This window comes from Panthera tigris, chromosome F2 (genome assembly GCF_018350195.1).
Source record: "Panthera tigris isolate Pti1 chromosome F2, P.tigris_Pti1_mat1.1, whole genome shotgun sequence".
Lineage (NCBI taxonomy): Eukaryota > Metazoa > Chordata > Mammalia > Carnivora > Felidae > Panthera > Panthera tigris.
This window is the reverse complement of record NC_056676.1, coordinates 42,806,235-42,826,239: the sequence shown is the minus strand read 5'-3', so window position 1 is coordinate 42,826,239 and position 20,005 is coordinate 42,806,235. Positions and strand designations below refer to the sequence as shown.

General features: G+C 35.4%; 1 protein-coding gene and 1 pseudogene across 3 annotated transcripts in view; one reads left to right on the top strand and one right to left on the bottom strand.

Moving 5' to 3' along the window:
* CPQ (carboxypeptidase Q) overlaps window positions 1-20,005 on the bottom strand; it is a 447,986-nt gene that overhangs the window by 406,866 nt on the left and 21,115 nt on the right. The window lies entirely within an intron of this gene.
* Window positions 3,953-4,270, top strand: LOC102971343 (annotated as a pseudogene).

The following is a 20,005-nucleotide window of genomic DNA, read 5'->3' as shown; positions in this document are numbered from 1 at the left end:
ATTTGTAGAGTAATGAGGAAGGGTTACATTGCATGGCACACAGCATTTCACATCATAAGTCCCCATTTGACTTGCCTCTCTCTAAAAGCCAACTCTCATGCCACCATCAATGACCTTCTTGACCCTCCTGTCCTTAAGATCCATCCTTCTTTCAGAAACCTGAGGACCAAGCCAGGCCTTGAAGATTAACTCCTACCCAAGCTTATCAAAGCATCATCTCAAGAAAGACATTGTTCCCAGCAAAAGAATTCTCATACCAGTTACCAGGATAACTCTACTTTGTTTTTTGGTTTAATATATACTACTGTTCAAATATAGTTCCTGAGCCCTCAATTAAATTTTAAGTATTTTGAGAAATACTAGTAATACTAACAATACTAATAATAGTAGTCAATACTCTGACACCTCTAGAACAGTGTTATTCACAAATGCAGTGCTTGTGTACATCTGTTGAATAAATGAAGACAGATGACACAAAAAGAAATACCGGTAAAGTGAGTTTGAATAGTGGTCCCTAAAAAATTATGTATGAATCCAAACCCCCAGAACCTATGCATAGGACCTAACTTGGAGAAAGAGTCTTTGCAGATATAATTAAGGATCTTGAGATGAGATCATTTAGATTAGCTGGTGGGCACTAAATTTAATGACAAGTGTCCTTAGAAGAGACAGAATAGGAGAAGACACAGAACACACAGGACAAGGCCATGTGAAGACAGGCATAGAGACTAAGAGTTATTCAACCACAAGCCAAGAAACACCTGGAACGACCAAAAGTTGCAAGAGGCAGGATGACTCCTCCCTAGAGCCTCCAAATGGAGCAAAGCCCTACCAACACCTTACTTTCAACGTCTGCCCTCCAGAACTATGAAGGAATAAATTTCTGTTATTGTAAGTCACCAACTTTGTGGTAATTTATTACAGAAGCTCTAGGAACCTAATATAAGCCACTTCTGTATATTTATTCTTCCATTAGGAAAATATTCCCCCAGAGGCTGTAATATACAAAATAGACACTGTGCTAGGCATTGTAGATAAAGACACCATTTATATGGATCTTGCTTTGGAGAAATATATATTCCTAAAGCAAATCTGGTTACTTCCTGGATTTAGGGTGCCAGTTGCTAGGAGGACATTTTATATTGTTTCATAAAAGACCACAGATGCAGTCATACCTTTATGTCATGAGAACAGAAAGTCATAACATGGCTGTAGAAACAGGTGGAGAGAGGACTCTTGGCCAGCCTTTCCTAATTCCTGCTATTTTCAGGAGAAACTGTAAGAGTCTGAACAAGTCAACAACTACAGCATCCGAAAGAACAAGGTATATATCATTTCCCCTGCAATTGACATGTAAACTTTGTGTCACAGCTCAAACAGGGTTGCAGGAAGATATCAAAAGAGAGCACCTGTGGCTATGGATCTGAGACAAAACCAGCAGAGGACCATTCACCAAAGTGTGACACCCTCATAGTAAATACTATCTATCTCTTTTTTTGGAATAATGCTTCTAGGTGCATGAGCTGACAGCAGGAGAGATGTTTTGGACAAACCTTGGCACAAAAGAAAGCAGGTAACTGGGAATGAATAACAAATCACAAGTGAATGCCATGTTGTCAGAAAGCTGAAGACAAAGGAGTGAGAAGGAAAGTAAAAACTAAAAAACACTCACACATAAACCTCATGTCATAAAGACAATTGTTATTTAGTCTGGAATGGAGCATTGATCCTTGTCCCCTATACATCTTATACAAATAGCTGATCCAGAAAAAGCATGCCTCATTTAAGGTAACTCTTAAAAAGGGGGAAAAATTATATACAAGCCATAAAAAGAGGGAAAAAAAGAACAGGAAAAAAGGGGAGGCATACAAAAAATATTGCCACAGAACAGATGAAAATTGTAGCCAAATAAAATGCCATGAAATAAAAAATAAACAAATGCCTCTATGAAACAAAAATTTAATGTAAATATACAAGCGCTCAAATAAAATTAAGTGAGGCAATAGAAAGAGATGACTTATGCATCAGCAAGGTCGTTAAACGGATGAGAAAAATAAAACCATCAGAAGAATGAAGATCAACACGAAAGACAGCCCAAAGAGACTAAATATTGCTGAAAACAAAGTAAGGATCACAAATGACACAAATAAGAAAAAAAAAAGTCAGAATAAAATGTAAACAACTGAGTTAAAAGAGATCATAGCAAAAATAAATTTTTTCAAATAATTATAGCAAAATGATGTGCATGAACATTATAAAATGTAAATCAAACATATACATAACTGGTATCTCCAAACAGCATAATCAAGACAATGGAATAGGATTAAATCCATAAATTTTTCCCTGTGTAGGGAAAAATTCTCAAAGAAATACTTTACGACCAAGTATTTTATATCTAATAAAAGAGGTGTTTGAGTATAATGACAGCTGACAAACATCTTTGAGCATTCAAGAACCCAAAGAATTTGATTCCCTGCCTCCCCTTTAACCTGGAAGAAACCAGTACATTAGCTTCAGCCAATCAAGAAATGAATGAAAAAACTCTAGCTAAAATAACTAATAGTAGTACTAAATTCACAGTACAGTGAATTCTAAGACCAAAACAAATATAGATAGTATGGTTACAGGAGGATGGAATGGATATGTTATATATACCACATCTTTTTTATCCATTCATCTGTAGATAGACACTTGGGTTGCTTCCATAATTTGGCTATTGCAAATAATGCTGCAATAAACATAGGACTGCATAAAATCCTTTCAAATTAGCATTTTAATATTTTTGGGTAAATACCAAGTAGTGTGATTACTGGATCGTGTGATAGTTCTATCTTTAATTTACTGAGGAAACTCCCTACTGTTTCTGACAGTGGCTGCACCAGTTTGCATTTCCATCAACAGCACAAGAGGGCTCCTTTTTCTCCACATCCCCACCAACATTTGTTACTTCTTGTGTTTTTTATTTTAGCCATGCTGACAGGTATGAGATAATATCTCATTGTAGTTTTGATTTCTGTTTCCCTGACAATAAGTAATGCTGAGCATCTTTTCATGTGTCTATTGTGGTATATAATATACAATGGAATATTATTCAGCCATAGAAAAATTGAAATCTTGCCATTTGCAACAGCATAGATAGATCGAGAGAGCATAATGCTAAGCAAAATAAGTCAGTCAGAGAAAGACAAACACCGTATGATTCACTCAGGTAGAATTTAAGAAACAAAACAAATGAATAAACAAACAAAAAAGGGAAACAAACCAAAAAACAGACTCTTAACTACAGAGAAAAAAACTGGTTTTTACCAAAAGGGAGGTGGATGGGGGATGGGTGAAACAGATGAAGAGGATTAAGAGTACACTTATCTTGATGAGCACTGAGTAATATATAGAATTGTTGAATCACCATATTGTACATCTTAAACTAATGTAACAATGTATGCTAACTATACCGAAATAAAAATAATAAATACATAAATAAATACCTCTTGAAAAAAAGAATTGGATATGTTATAAGCCCTAACACTTAGCAATGTATAATTAACAAAAGTTGAGAGAGCAAGGGGACAAGAAATTTGGTAGCAGTATACTTCTGCTGATTTCCTCATCTCATAGAGGCAGGGGCAACAGATACCAGTGGTGACCTACGTAAATCTTTCCCTGATTTTTTTGTTGGTAGAGCTAGGAGGCTTTCCCCAACTCTAGGGAATGATCCTTGATCAGTCTAAGCCAGTCTTGGTAAATCGATTTCCCACAAAGTAAATGGTTTTAGCATGAACATGTGATTCAACTCTGGCCAGTGAGACATGAGAGGATATTTGTTTCCTTCCTCTTACGAAGAAACCTAAGAATGTGTTCTGGGTGCCTAGCTGTGCAAGTCACATCTTACTGTCTGGATTCTTTCTCACTGTCTGAGACTTGATCATCCTCCCAGGAGTTTTAGTTGCAAAATATGAGTGCACAAGTAAGATCAAGATCTAGAAGAAGGGGAGATGAAAAAGAATCTTCTAAGCTGGATGAACTCCTGTTGCTCAGCAACAAGGTGAAAAAAAACATCACAACAAGAGGAACCAACACTGAGAATTCAGATTTTGAGCCTGGACAAGAGAGAGAAGAAGGAGCACCAAGAACCTGAACTGGAAAGTGAAAGTCAGAAAATGGGTCTGGGAAAGACCGGATGAGCATGGAGATGGCCCTGATGTGAAAGGGAAGACTCCACCCTAACCCAGCACTTGCTAAAATTCCAGAAGCAGGTGATGGACAGTCGTAAATTAAAAAGAAGACAAAGCTGAAGCCACATATGTTTTATTATATTGACAATTTGGCTTAAATCCTCTCAATAAAGCTACACAGTTTGCTGAGAAAAAAATATATGTATAAGAAAACAAAACAGCACTTATGTAGCTCTTGCCACAACAATATAGCAAATTTATCCCTATAAATGCAACCAAGAAGAGATAAGTATGAAGATAAAAGCCTACCTTCTGAGGATTGCAAAGTGAAAGGGACATAAAAAGCTGGGCCCTGATGACACTGTTGAGACACTAGGACTATCCTACTTCTTGAGTTATTACTGAGATATCATATGTCTTCATTGGTTAAGCAGCCACCAGATGAGTTTGTAGTGACTTCCTGATGAAAATATTCTATTCCTGATATATTTGAGGTCAAAGGTACCACTTAAATCAAGTGTTAGAGTTATTTGTATATTCAAATGTAAAGAGATATTAATGAAGAATACAATATCATCAAGTTTGGGGTGGGAGTAGTAGGAAGAAGTGGAAGTTTCCAAGTTCCCCAGTGCTACACTGTTCTATGTAAAGATACAGCTATAAGGATAACTGCTAAAACAAAAATACAAATCTCCCAAATTACCAAAAAATGCACATACCACACAAAGCAGAAATACAGTTCATGTTGTGAATTTAACAACAACAAAGGTATGATGACAAAACTAAAACCAACCACTCATTCCATAAATACACATGGTCTAAACATACCTATTAAAAGGCTCTTAGACTGAATCTCAAAAGCAAAATCCAACTATCTGCTGTAATCCAACATCTTAGATTCAGTAACTCAGGGAGGCTGAAAATAAAAGGAAGGGCAAAGGCGAAAATAGGAAACACAAACAACAAAAGGGTCATGATATTAATATCAGATGAGTTTGAATGCAGAGTAAAATGCATTAAATGAAAAAGGACCGGAGCACCTGAGTGGCTCCTCTGACTCTGGCTCAGGTCAAGATCTCACAGTTCATAAGTTTGAACCCTGCAGCACGCTCTTGGCTGTCAGCACAGAGCCCACTTCAGATGCTTTGTCCCCCTCTCTCTCTGCCCCTCTCCCACTCCTTCTCATTCTCAAATAAATAAAACTTAAAAAAAAAAAGACGGCTTATGATATTAAAGGGTACAAGCCAAAATGGTGATTAGTTGTTATGAATATCTAAGTACCCAAAAACATAGCATCACTATCCATTAAAAAAACCTACAGAAAATACAAGTTTTAATCTTGAAAATAAAATCTCAGCAATGTGAAACTTTAATTCGTTTTTTCCAGTATATAGCCAAAACAATCACACATAACAAACATACAAAATATACAAAGTATAAATATACAGAATATACAAAATGTAAATAAAACAAGGTATTCCTAAGTAATACACTCTGAAAATAGAGAATATACCTTCTTTCCAAGATTCACTGGTAAATTCACTGACTATTTGGGAACAAAGAATACTTCAGCAAGTTCCAAAACTGGAGAAGGAATATATACATCTGTGATCATAACACAATAAAACTTAAAAATAACAAAACTAGGAAACAAAAAATCTCTACCATCAGGACATTTTTAAGGTTCTGTTAACTTTTGCATCAAAGAAGAAAGAAATCAAAAACTGAAAATGCAGGATATCTAAAAGATAATGATAAAGAAAAGCAATATATAGATTTAACTATATAGAAAGACAAGATGACTATTATGTAGGGGATATGGCTAAAAATACCAACAAACAAGGAAGAATGAAAGATATGATTTAAGCACTCGATTCAAGTTTAAAAAAAAAGAAATGGATGACAAAAGGAAGAAATTAATAATGGTGCTGGGAAAACTGGGACAGCCCGCATGCAAAAAATTAAACTGGACTACTTTCTTACACCATACACAAAAATAAACTCAAAATGGATTAAAGACCTAGATAAGAGACCTGAAACTAAAACATTCCTAGAAAAAAACATAGGCAGTAAATTTTTCGACATTGGCTATAGAAACATTTTTCTAGATATGTCTCCTCTGACAAGGGAAACAGAAGCAAAATTGAACTATTGGCCCACAGGGGCACCTGGGTGGTGCAGTCGGGTAAGCATCCAACTCTTGACCTCAGCTCAGGTCATGGTCTCACAGTTTGAGTTCAAGCCCTGCATCGGGCTCTTTACTGATGTTGCAGAGCCTGCTTGGGATTCTCTCTCTACTTCTCTTTGACCCTCCCCTACTTGTGTTCTCTCTCTCTTTCTCAAAATAAATAAACTTAAAAAAATAATAAAAAATAAAAAAATAATAAATAAAAAAACTGTCGGCCCACAGAAAAATAAAAAGCTTTTGCACAGTGAAGGAAACCATGTGCAAAACAAACTCAACATAAAAAACAAATAATCCAATTAAAAATGGGCAGAAGACCTGAATAGACATTTTTGCAAAGAAGACACACAGGTGGCCCACAGACACATGACAAAATGCTCAACATCGTTCATCATGAGGGAAATGCAAATTAAAACCACAACAAGAGATCACTTTGTACCTGTCACAATGGCTAAAATCAAAAACACAAGAAATACCAAGTCCTGGTGAGGATGTGGGAAAAAAGGAACTCTTGTGCACTACTGGTGGAAATGCAAATTGGCATAGCCACTGTGGAAAACAGTACAGAGGTTCCTCAAAAAATTAAAAATAAAATTACCGTATGATCCACTAATTCCACTACTGGCTATTCACCCAAAGGGAACAAAAACACTAAGTTGAAAAGATATATGCACCCCTATGTTTATTGCAGCATTATTTACAATAGCCAAGATATGGAAGCAATCCAAGTGTCCACCAATCAATGAATGGTAAGGAAGATGTAGTATATATTTGCAATGAAATATTACTCAGCCACAGAAAAGAATGAAATGTTGCCATTTGCAACAACATGGACATACCTAGAAGGTATAATGCTAATTGAAGTCAGAGAAAGACAAACTAAATACCAAGACAAAGACATATATCATAAAATACCAACACCATATGATTCACTCATATATGGAATTCAAAAAAAACAAAACAAAAAAAGAGACAAAAAATCAAACTCTTAAATACAAAAAACAAACTGATCACTGCCAGTGGTAGGGGGCGGAGGGGTTAAATAGATAAAGGGGGTTAAGAGCACACTTATTTTGATCAACACCAAGAAATGTATGGCATTTTTTTTAATGTTTATTTTTAAAAGACAGAGAGAGACAGTGGGTGAACAGGGGAAGGGCAGAGAAAGAGGGAAACACAGAATCTGAAGCAGTCTCCAGGCTCCAAGCTGTCAGCACAGAGCCTGATGTAGGGCTCGAACCCACAAACCGTGAGTGAGACCATGACCCAAGCAGAAGCTGGATGCTTAACTGACTTAATCAGGTGCCCCAAATGTTGCTGAACACTATATTATACACTTGAAAATAATATAACAGAGTGATAATTACACTTGAATAAAAATATTAAATTAAAAAATAAAATAGAAATTAATAGATTTGAAATTAATGAGTTAGAAAAACAGAACATACAAGAACTAAGAAGTAAATCAAAGGGCTATTTCTTAGATGGAAAGAGAAGAGAAATAGAAAAGAAAACCTTAAGCTTGCCTAATTTCTTTTTTTTTTTAAACATTTATTCATTTTTGAGACAGAGAGAGACAGAGCATGAACGGGGGAGGGGCAGAGAGAGAGGGAGACACAGAATCGGAAGTAGGCTCAAGACTCTGAGCCATCAGCCCAGAGCCCGACGCGGGGCTCGAACTCACGGACCCCGAGATGGTGACCTGAGCTGAAGTCGGACGCTCAACCGACTGAGCCATCCAGGCGCCCCTTGCTTAATTTCTTTAGAAGGAAAGAAATAAAGGGGGAGAAAATCACAGAAAAAGAAGAAATTAGAAGAATCCTAAAACACCCTTTTGCACATTCATTGTTAGTAAATTTGAGAACTATGATGAAATGGATTATTTTCTAAGAAATCTCACCCCCGATGAAATCGAAAATTTAACAGATCAATGTCCACAGAAAAAGTAGGACAAATTGTCAAACATTTATTCCCACCAAGATAGTTCAGCACTCAGTTGGTTTCACAAGGGAAATCTTGCCAAATCCTTCAAAAACAGATAACCCCACTGCCAGTGTTTTAGAGCATAGCAAAAAAGAAAGCCTCAAAATAACCTTTATGAAGATATAAACCCCAATATAGATAGACAGCACACAGAAACATGCAACCAAGAAAATTAAATGACCATCTCCACAGATTATGAAATAAAACTTTTGATAACATTCGACATCTTTTTGACAAAATTTTTTTACCATATACTATACTAAGAATAAATGCATTCTCTCTTAGCATAAAATATCCTTCTTGTATCTCAAAAACCATCATATTTTACTTAATAAAAACACTATTAGTATTCCTATTAAAGTCAAGTTGAAGGATGTCCACTATGACCACCATGAATTCTCTGGTAATATTAGACAATAAAAACAGGGGTAAAATTTAAAAGGATATGATAAAATTATCATTATTTTCAGACAATATGATTATTTACCTGGACAACACAAGAGAATCCGCTGAGAAACTATAATCGATAAGAGAATACATTAAAGTAGATGAATATAAACACAGTGACATTGCTACTGTATATGAATACAAACAACACTCCTAGTGGATATAAAGGATTAGTAGATTACATTTAAAATGGTACACAAGGGGCACCTGGATGGCTCAGTCAGTTGAACATCTGACTTCGGTTCAGTAATGATCTCATGGTTTGTGAGTTCGATACCCACGTCAAGCTCTCTTCTGTCAGCATGGGGCTCTGCTTTGGATTCTCTGTTCCCCCCCACCCCCCCCCACTCTCTCTGCCCCTCCCATGCTCAGGTGCATGCCCTCTCTTTTTCTCTCTCTCTCAAAAATAAATAAACATTTAAAAAATAGAAACCAAAGGTTATAAAATAGCTAAAAAATGTATAACAAGAAATATGTATAGTTATATATGAAGAAAACTCTTAAGTGTTACTGAAGGACACACAAGAATTTAACAAATGAGAAGATGAAACATGTTCAAAAATAAGAAAATTATGCATATTAAATATGTCAGTTCTCCCTAAATTTTTATCTATAAACTTAACATAATCACACACACACACACACACACACACACACACACACACTTGCACTGTCTCAAACTGGACAAATTGATTCTGAAGTTCACAAGAAAAATAAGCAAGAATAATCAGGAATATTCTGAAAAAGAATACAAATGACCAAGGATTAGCATTGCAAAATATTAAAACATGTTGCAAAGCTGTAATATTTAATATGATGAGTTACTGATTTGTGAACAGACAAAAAGATCAATGATAAACAGAGTAGAGGGTCCATAAACAGATTCAAATACAGTTAGAAATTTTAAATGTGATAAGTGAATTTGAATCCCATGGGGATAAAATGAACTATTCAACAAGTGGTATGAAAACAATAAACTTCATAGCTAAGTGGGGAAAAAAATAAGTTGGATCTCTATATCATACCTTACACCAAAATAAATCCCAGATAGATCAAATATTTAAATGTGAAAACTCTTAAAATATTATAATAAAATTAGAAGATTTTTAAAAATATTTTCATAGTGGTGACAGATTTTCTGGTTATATCACAGAACTCAATCCATAGAAGACTGATAAATTTGACTCATATAAATAGAAATAAAAAATTCTTCATAGCAAAAAAACAAAAAAATGTCAAAAGACAAATTACTAAGAAACTAAGAAAAATATTTACAAATAATAAAATATTGGGCTAACTTCATAAATGCATTAAGAACTCTCACAAATCAGTAAGAAAGGACCAATAATGCTTTAAAAAGAGAGATAAAAGATATCAACAGACATTTCATAGAAAATACAAATGACTCTTAAACTTAGGAAAAGATGCTCTCAACATCACTCATGATAGAAATGCAAATTAAAGCAGGGTACCATTTCCGTCCATCAGACTGCTAAAGATCATAAGGTTTGGTACACACTGTGGTGACAAAGGAAAGGGGAAGTAGATATCGCTGCTGGGAGTCTACAGTTTCTATGGAGAGCAGTCTATAGAATGCATGTTCTTTTTAATACAAAAATTCATCTTCTAGAAATTTTCCTACATGTATAATCAGACAAATTGATCTACATACAAAGATTTTCACTATTACATTGTTCGTAACAGCAAACGTGTGAAAAAGCCTAAATGCCCTCTGTAGCCTATCGTAGACTAAGTAATTTATGGTACAGCCGTGAGGTAGAACACGAAGCTATTAAAAATGAAGTGCTCTCTATGAACAACTATTGAACAGCCTCCAAGATGAAATGCCAGAAGAACAAAATAAGTTGCAGAACAAAATGTATAGTAACCTACCTTTTTTTAAATTATTTTGATTATTTATTTTTTTTAATATGAAATTTATTGTCAAATTGGTTTCCATACAACACCCAGTGCTCATCCCAACAGGTGCCCTCCTCAATGCCCATTACCCATCCTCCCCTCCCTCCAACCCCTCATCAACCCTGTTTATTCTCAGTTTAAGAGTCTTTTATGGTTTGGCTCTCTCCCTCTCTTTTTGTTTTTCCTTCCCCTCCCCCATGGTCTTCTGTTAAGTTTCTCAGGATCCACATAAGAGTGAAAACATATGGTATCTGTCTTTCTCTGTATGACTTATTTCACTCAGCATAACACTCTCCAGCTCCATCCACGTTGCTACAAAAGGCCATATTTCATTCTTTCTCATTGCCATGTAGTACTCCATTGTGTATATAAACCACAATTTCTTTATCCGTTCATCAGTTGATGGACATTTAGGCTCTTTCCATAGTTTGGCTATTGTTGAAAGTGCTGCTATAAACATTGGGGTACAAGGGCCCCTATGCATCAGCACTCCTGTATCCCTTGGGTAAATTCCTACTACACACACAAAAAGAATATGCTCTCTCTTGAAGAATACATAAGACACTGACAACAGGAGATGCCTCTGAGAACAGGAGGTGCCTCGGTGGAGAGAGAAATCCAGTGACTTAGTTCAAGGAGGAAGAGGGAAAATTACATTTTACTATATACCCTTTTTGAGTGATATCTCACTTGCACATATGACCTCAAAATTATAAAGATTGTAAAAGCTTTTTGATACACTTTCTTTTATCTGACTCATGTATCTTCTCAAATTCTCAACAAATATGCATGCCCTTAGTGTTTATTCTTCCAAAGAGGGTGTCGCCTTTGTGGGTATTCTTGTTTTGTTCCAGGGGACAGGCTGGATAAATTGCACCTTTAAAGGCATCAGTGTTTCAATTTTCAGTGTGATTATGATCTCCAAAAGAAAAAAAAAATAGACAACACTGGCTCTTTTTTAAAAGTCCTTTAAATCATTTCTGTTCTTAAGCAAATCTGTTGCCAAACATCAAAAGGGTTTTTTTCCTACCTTTACATCCAAAGATAAACTGTTTTTCAAAAGCACTTATTGTGTTTCTAAAAACAAACCAAAAATCAAGATTCCCAAAGTTTGTGGGATACAGCTGTATCAGGATACAAAGGGAATGTCTCCTTCAAACAAAAGAAAAGAAAGATTTTATTCACATTTTACTTGAATCTCTTTCTTCTTGAGAACTGCTATGCCAAGTTTCAACCTGAAAATATGTGCCTGTAATGAATGTGCTGACAGACCCTTTACCTAGAGAAATGTGAATCTAATGCAATAATTCTTAGCCAGGTGTGTTATTTTATTCATTATTTTAAAGTCTACACAAGCATTTCTTAAGGAAATTTATACCCTTAGTAATACCAATTCAGAGTGATATAAAAGTGTACTCAGGTCATGAGGTCTTAGACATTACAGGCTACAAAACTACGCTATTCAGCTAGGTAGATCTGACTTTATTAAGATGTAAAGAAGTGTATTTATTAAAGTCTCAATAAACCCACAGAAGTATTTAAAGCACATCATCAAGGAAAGGACAAAAAGTTCAGAAAAGTTCACGTATTTCAGTCCTGTCTACTTCTCAGACTCCCTTCCTCTTAGGAACATTTTCTGTTTCCAGCTGTTTTTTCCAGTGGGAGGAACCCAAGCTGCAATCCCAGCTTTGGCTATTTTGTGATGCTCAAAATTTTAAGATACCATGCTAACGGTAGATATAGTGCATCACCTACTAAAATAGACGTCCTGTGATGGGTTTCATTGTTTTTGTCCAACAATTATTTTAGAAATAAGACTTTTGTATTACAAGACTAGATCTTCTGTGCCACTACCTCCACTTTCTTAAAAATAATAGAAAGGTCTTGTCAAGGTGGGGTGCCTGGGTGGCTCAATCAGTTCAGTGCCCAACCTTGGCTCAGGTCTTGATCTCAGGGTCATGAGTTCAAGACCCACGTTCATCTGGGTATGGAGCCTACTTTAGAAAACAAAGAAAGAAAGAAAAGAAAGAAATGCCTTGTCAAGGTGTTGTGGGTTTTTCACTCTAACCACCCTTTCCCCCAACCGCAACCCTAACTTAGCATTTTATCGGAATTGCTTCAATATGGTATTTGAGCTGCTTCCTAACTAGCCAGGCACTGTAGGGCTCATACCAAAGCTATCTGCTCAGATTATGTTGTTCCCTGCTTAGAGCCCTCAAAGTGTTTCCCATCTTGCTCAGAGTAAGAGCTTCCATCCACAGGGTGGCCCACAAGGCCCCTGCTGCATACAGACCTCATCGCCACTATTCCCTCCCTCTGCTCCAGTCACTCTGGCCTCCATGCTGACAACCAATGTTCCCACCTCAAAACCTCTGTACTAACTATTCCCTCTGCCTGTACACTCTCACCCGGAGGGAACAGAGTGCATCCAAGGCTTTGCTCAAAATTCACTTCTCCATGAATCTTTCTTTGACAACTCTATTCAAACTTGCAATGACCTCCCCCCCTAATTATAGCAGTCCTTTTCCTCCTTCCTTGCTTTATTTTTCTGCATAGAACATGTCACTTCCAAACATAATATAAAATTCACTTATCCATTTAGCTTATTGTGCATATTTCTGCCTTGAATGAAAACTCCATGAGGGTGGGAGTTGCCATGCGTTTTGTTCACTGCTGCTTCCTGTGTCCCTAGAGCACTGACAACACGTAGTGGCCACGGCTTCTGCGTCCACAGGCTGCGTACCACATGACCCCTGAAGCCACTAGTCTGATAGTCTTGGCGGGGTGCAGTGGTGCCTTGCCTGTGGAGGCACTTGGCATTTGCTAACTACCTGCTCTGTGATCTGTAATACAGGAGCTTCACAAATGGTCTCAGACTTCCACGAAGCTTTACTTTTGCCTTGTTGCTTTCATGGTTTCATTTTTATTACACAGCAAGCTGGTGTTGGATACTGCATAGAAAGACAACTACCTGACTCCATAAAGACAGAAATCTTCATCTATTTCACCTAAATCTGTAAGAATTCCTTTAAACCATGAGATCTGATAGGATCTATTTTTCTGCCAGACCCCTGAAAAACATATTCATGAATTGTTCTTCTAGTTAAAATTTAGTTGTGAAAATAGTTCTTCAAAGAGATTCTACAGGCAAATGAAATGATAATTAGGAAAGAATTTTAAATGCTAAACATTCATATATTACATAAATACGGACCAAGGAAAAGTTGGCAAGAATTTTATTTTTTTTCCCAATTTTTGGAGATGAGTTGCAGATTGTTCACATGATTCTTCATTCATCCCAAGCACTAGAATTACTTGGAAGAATGTTCTTTTAAATATAATCCATTACAACAAACCTCAAATTGATAGGTTCCTTATTGCAGCTGCCAAATCTTAGCTAGGCCATTTGTTTTTCTTTTGTTTTGCATAATTCAGATGGATTTGACAATACAATGGTTAGTACTGTAGTGAACCTACATATCCTCAGAAAGGATTTCTTCTTGGTGAGTTAAGAGCTGAATAGGATTACTAGTACCACTTTATTCTATAGCTCTTACAATTTACAATGGAACATAAGAAATATTTAAAGAAGAGAGTTATGTCTACCCCTTAGATATATTTGCACATGCTTTTCACACACACACACACACACACTTTAGTTTGTATGTACTGTAAATCATATGCTTCTATACTCCTAATAATATAATATCCTGTACTCCTAATAGTTCCAGCCACCAAAATGCTGAATGTAATGCAGAAATTCAGAATAAGTATTTGTTGACCAGTGTATCATCGGTTGACAAAAAGATTTAAGATTATCAACAACAGGTAAGGGAACTACACTAAAGTATATTAAGTTTTTAAAATTATACTTTTTATTTTGAGATAACTGTAGATTCACTTGCAGTTGCAAGAAAGATACAGAGAGATCCCATGTACCCTTTACCCATTTCCTCCCAATGTAACATCTTACAAAACTATGGTACGATGTCAGAACCAGAATACTGCCACTGACACAGTTAAGATACAGAACATTTCTATCAACACAAGCAACCCTCTTGTTGCTCTTTTACAGCTATATCCACAGCCTCACCACTACCACCTCTTCCTTTAATCCTAACAACTACTACTATCGTCCCCATTTCTATTGTCATTTTAAGAATGCTATATAAATAAAATAGCACATATGTAACTTTAGGGATGCTTTTTTTCATCTAGGTCATTGCCTGTATTAATGGTCTGTTCCTTTTTATTGTTGAGTAGTATTCCACTGCATGGATATACCACAATTTGTTCGACCATTCACCCCTTAGAAGATAGCTCGGTTGTTTCCAGTTTGGGGCTATTACATGTACAAGTGCTATGAACATTAGTGTGCAGGCTTTTGTATGAACATAAATCTTCATTTCTCTGGGATATATACCCAGGAATGCAATGCTAGATTGCCTGGTAGTTGCATGTTTAGTTTTTTAAAGAAATTATCAAACTCTTTTCCAGAATGGCTGTAGCATTTTACATTCTCACCAACAATGTATGGGTGATCCAGTTTCTCTACATCCTTGCCAGCAGTTACTGTGGTAATTATTTATTGTAGCCATTATGATAGGGGTAAAGTGCTGTCCCATTGTGGTTTTGGTTTGCATTTCCCTAATGGACAATGATGCACGTCTTTCCAGGTGCTTATTTTCTATCTGTATATCCTATCCAGTAAAATGTTTCTTCTTGCCTTTTATCCAAGTTCAAACTGTACTGCTTCCTTTCTAACTGTTAAGTTTTGAGAGTTTATATATTCTAGAGACTAGTCCTTTGTCAACTAGGTGATTTGCAAACATTTTCTCTCAATCTATATTTTGTCTTTTTATCCCCTTAACAGGGTCTTCCACGGAGCAAAAATTTTAAAGTTTGATTTAGTCCAATTTGTCACTTTTCCTTCTTAAGGATCATGCTCTTAGTGTCAAGTCTAAGAACTCTTTGCCTAGACCTAGATGCTGAAGACTTTCCTTGTCTTTTTCTAAAAGTTTTATAGTTTGACACTTTACATTTAAGCCAATGATCCATTTTGAGTTAATTTTCACATAATGTGTGAGACTTAAGTCAAGATTCATATGTTACTGATGGTGTCCAAATACTCTAGCACCATTTGTTGGAAAGGCTATCTTTCCTTCATTGGATCACTTTGGTACCTTTGTGGAAAATTAGTTGGACACATTTACATGGATCTATTTCTAAGACCTGCTCTGCTTGACTGATCTATGTATCTATCCCTCCATCAATACCACAGAGTCTTGATTACTCTACAATAAAGCATGAAATCAAATAGACGAATTCTTCACACTTTATTCTGATCCTTGGGAAAAAATATTCAGTTTTTCACCATTAAATAAAATGTAAGGTGTAGGTTTCTTGTGGATGTTCTTTATCAAACTGAGTAAGCCCCCTTCTATTCCTATCATCCTGAGAGTTTTAATCATGAATGAGTACTGAATTTTCTCAAATGCTTTTACTGCATCAATTGATAGAATCATGTGATTTTTCTTAGTCTGTTAATACAGTGGATTGCATTGATTTTCAAATATTGAATCAGACTTGCAGCCCTGGAATAAACACCCCTTGGTCATTAAGTATAGTTCATTTTCTACATTGCTAAATTCTATTTCCTCATATTTTGTTAAGAATTTTTATGTCTATATTCATGAGGGACATTGGTCTGTAGTTCTCATTTTTGTTCTGTTTTTGCCATTTGGCATCACAGTAATCCTAGCTTCATAAAGTGAACTGGGAATGTTCCCCTCCTTTCTGTTTTCTGGTTTAGATTATATAGAATTGGTGCTAATTCTTTAAATGTTTTGTAGAATTCTCTAGTGAAACCATCTGGAGCTAGAGATTTCTTTCTTGGTAGTTTTTAAATTATAAAGTCAATATCTTTAATCATTATAAGGCTATTGAAATCATTTATTTCACATTGAGTAAGTTGTGGTAGTTGTGTTTCTCAAGGAATTAGTCTGTTTCCTCTACAATGTCAAATTTATGTATGTAGAGTTGCTTGCAGTAATCCCTTATTAGGCTCTTGGTGTGTGAAGTTGGTGATTTCCTGCTTCATTCTTGATATTGGTATTTGAGTCCTCCTTTTTTTCTCTGTCAGACTTGCTAGAGTATTGTCAATTTTATTAATTTTTTCAAAGAATCAACTCTTTGTTTCCTTAAGTTTCTCTACCGTCTTACTGCTTTCAATTTCATTGATTTCTGCTCTTTATTATTTCCTTCCTTCTGCTTGCTTTGGGTTTATTTTTTTTTCCTAGGTTTTTGATATTGGAATGTATATTGATATTAAACTTTTCCTCTTTCCTAATATGCTCATTTAGTACTATAAATCTTCCTCTTAGCACTGCTTTAGGTGTGTACCATGAATTTTGATCTATTTTCATTTTTATTCTCTTCGATGTCTTTTTAAATTTCTTTTGAGACTTCTTCTTTGACCTATGCATTATTTAGAAGTGTGTTGTTCAGTTTCCAAATGTTTGTAGGTTTTCCTGTTATTTTTCTGCTATTCATTTCCACTTTTATGTCATTATGGTCAAAAGACACATTCTGTAGAAGTTCAGTTATTTTAAACTTGTTACGGTTTGTTTTATGGCCAACATATGGCCTATCTTAATATAATGCTCCATGGGCACTTAAAAAGAACAGTTTTCTGCTGTTGTTGGGTGATGTGTTCTATAAATATTTATTAGATCTTTTTGGTTGGTGGTATTGCTGAATTTTGCTATAATCTTCTGATTTTATGCCTAGCTGTTCTATCATGTGTTGAGAAAGGGTTATTGAAGTCTCCAACTACAACTTCGAATTTGTCTATTTCTCCTTTAACTTATACCAATTTTTGCTATGCAGGTTTTATAGCTGGTGTGTGTGTGTGTGTATGTGTGTGTGTGTATACCTACACATTTAGAATTGCTATGTATTCTTAATGGATTAACTCTTTTATCCTATAATGTTCTCTCTGTATCTGATAATTTTCTTTGCCCTGAAGTTTACTTTACCTGATATTAATATAGCTATTTCTGCTTTTTTTTGGTTAATCTTTATAATGATCTAGTCAGTTCTCATTATTTATGTATTCAATATTTGCTAATTTATGCACTCAGTAAAATTTATTTGTAACCCAAAAATCATACTTTCAGTATTTTTGCAGTCACTCATGGACATGCACAGAGCAGCAAAAAAGTGAGTTGCCTGACACACATATTCCCAGCTAAAGTCCAACAAGTCAATACTCTGCCTTCTTATTTCAACTCTCGAGCTATAAACAAATATGCACTTCACAATCTACTTAGTACCACATTTTTCCCATTTTTGTGCTTTTTGTTAGTGATCTCCTGCTTAAAGTGGCCTCAAGAATAGTGCTAAAGTACTGTTTTCAATTCCTAAGATCAAGAAGGTTATGTCTTACAGAGAAAATGTGTGCTAGAATCAGGACTCACAGTGCTGTTGGCAGTGAGTTCAAAGTTAATGGATCAACAATATATATGCAGTAGTGTGTCTTTACACATAAAACAAGAATATGTACTGACCAGTCGACAAAAATGTGAACAGAGGCTCACAGGAACCTAACTCTGTATTTCCCCTAAGAGCAGCAATTTGTATTCCCCAATTCAGTGTTCACAGTGACTTAACTAGCTACCACAAATAGAGAGAACCAACTGTTTGTGTTTCCCATCCTTTCATTTTTAACTTGCATATACTATTATATTTGAAATGAGTTTCTTATAAATGGCATATAGTTGGGTATGTTCTTAATCCACTCTGCCAATCTGTTTTTCAATTGGGTATTTATAGCATTTACTTAATGTAATTATTGATATGTTAGAGCTTAAGTCTTCTATTTTATTTTTTGTTTTCTAGTTTTCCTCTGTTATTTGTTTCTCTGGGTTTTTTTTCCTGCTTGCCTGTGGGTTACTTGAACATTTTTTAGAATTCCATTTTGATTTGTTTTTGAGTATATCTCTTTACATAGCTTTTTTAGTGGCTTCTCTATGGATCACATTACATATATAAAACATCTTAGTCTACTAGTGTCATCCTTTTACCAGTTTGAGTAACATATTGTAAACTTACCTACTATTACATCCCTTTACCTTTCCATGTTTATAGTATAAGTTGCTTAAATATTTTATCCACCTACATTCAGAATCACATTTAGAGAGTATTACAATTTTCACCTCAATCATCAAACATATTCAGAAAACTCAGGAAAAAAAAAAGAAAGCAAACTTTCTTTGTATATTTGCTTACCATGTTCTTTCCTTCCTAAAGTTCCAAAGCTCCTTCTTTTATCATTTCTTTTTTGCTGAAACAAATTCTTTTAGTCATTTTTAGGGTCTGTCTGCTTAAGATAGTTTTCTTTTACCTGAGAATGTCTTGATTTCCCCTTTGTTCCTGAAGTGCATGTTCGCTGGGGATAAGATTCCAGGCTCACAGTTATTTTCTTTTGATACCTGAAAAACACTGTGCCACAATCTTTCAGCCTTCATGGATTCTGAGGAGAAAGCCACTGTCATTCTAATTGTTTTTCCCTTATAGTTAAGATGTCATTTTTCTCTGGCTGCTTTCAAGATTTTTTGTCTTTAGTTTTCAGAAGTTTGATTATGCTGTGTGTTGGCAGAGATCTCTTTGGGCTTCTCCTATTGGGATTTTGCTCAGCTTCCTGAATATCAAGGTTTATGTCTTTATCAAAGTTAGGAAGTTTTCAGCCATTATTTCTTTGGGGGTTATTTTTCAATCCTGATTTCTTCCTCCTTTCCTTCTGAGACTCTGATGATATGGATGCTATATCTTTACTTATAGTACCATAGCTCCCTGTGGGTCTGTTTATTTTTTTTGCCACCTATTTCTTCTGCTGGTCAGATTGCTCTATCATCCAGTTTACTGGTTTTTTTCTTTTGCCCCTCCATTTTACTATTGAGCACATTCACTGAGACCCTTATTTTGCTTACAGTATTTTTCAGATATAGAATTTCCATTTGATTCTTCTTTATGTTTACTGTGCTTTGCTGAGATTTTCTATTTCTTTTCTGAGGCTTTTTATTTCTTCATTTGTTTCAAGCTGTTTATAATTTCTCATTAAAGCATTTTTATTTGGCTATTTTAAAGTCATTGTCAGATAATTCTAAAATTTCTGTCATCTTGCTGTTGGTATCTATTGATTTTCTTTTTTCATTCAGTTTGAGATCTCCCTGGCTCTTTTTGTTATAAGTGATTTTCAACTGAAACACAGGAATTTTCATATTATAAGATCATGGGT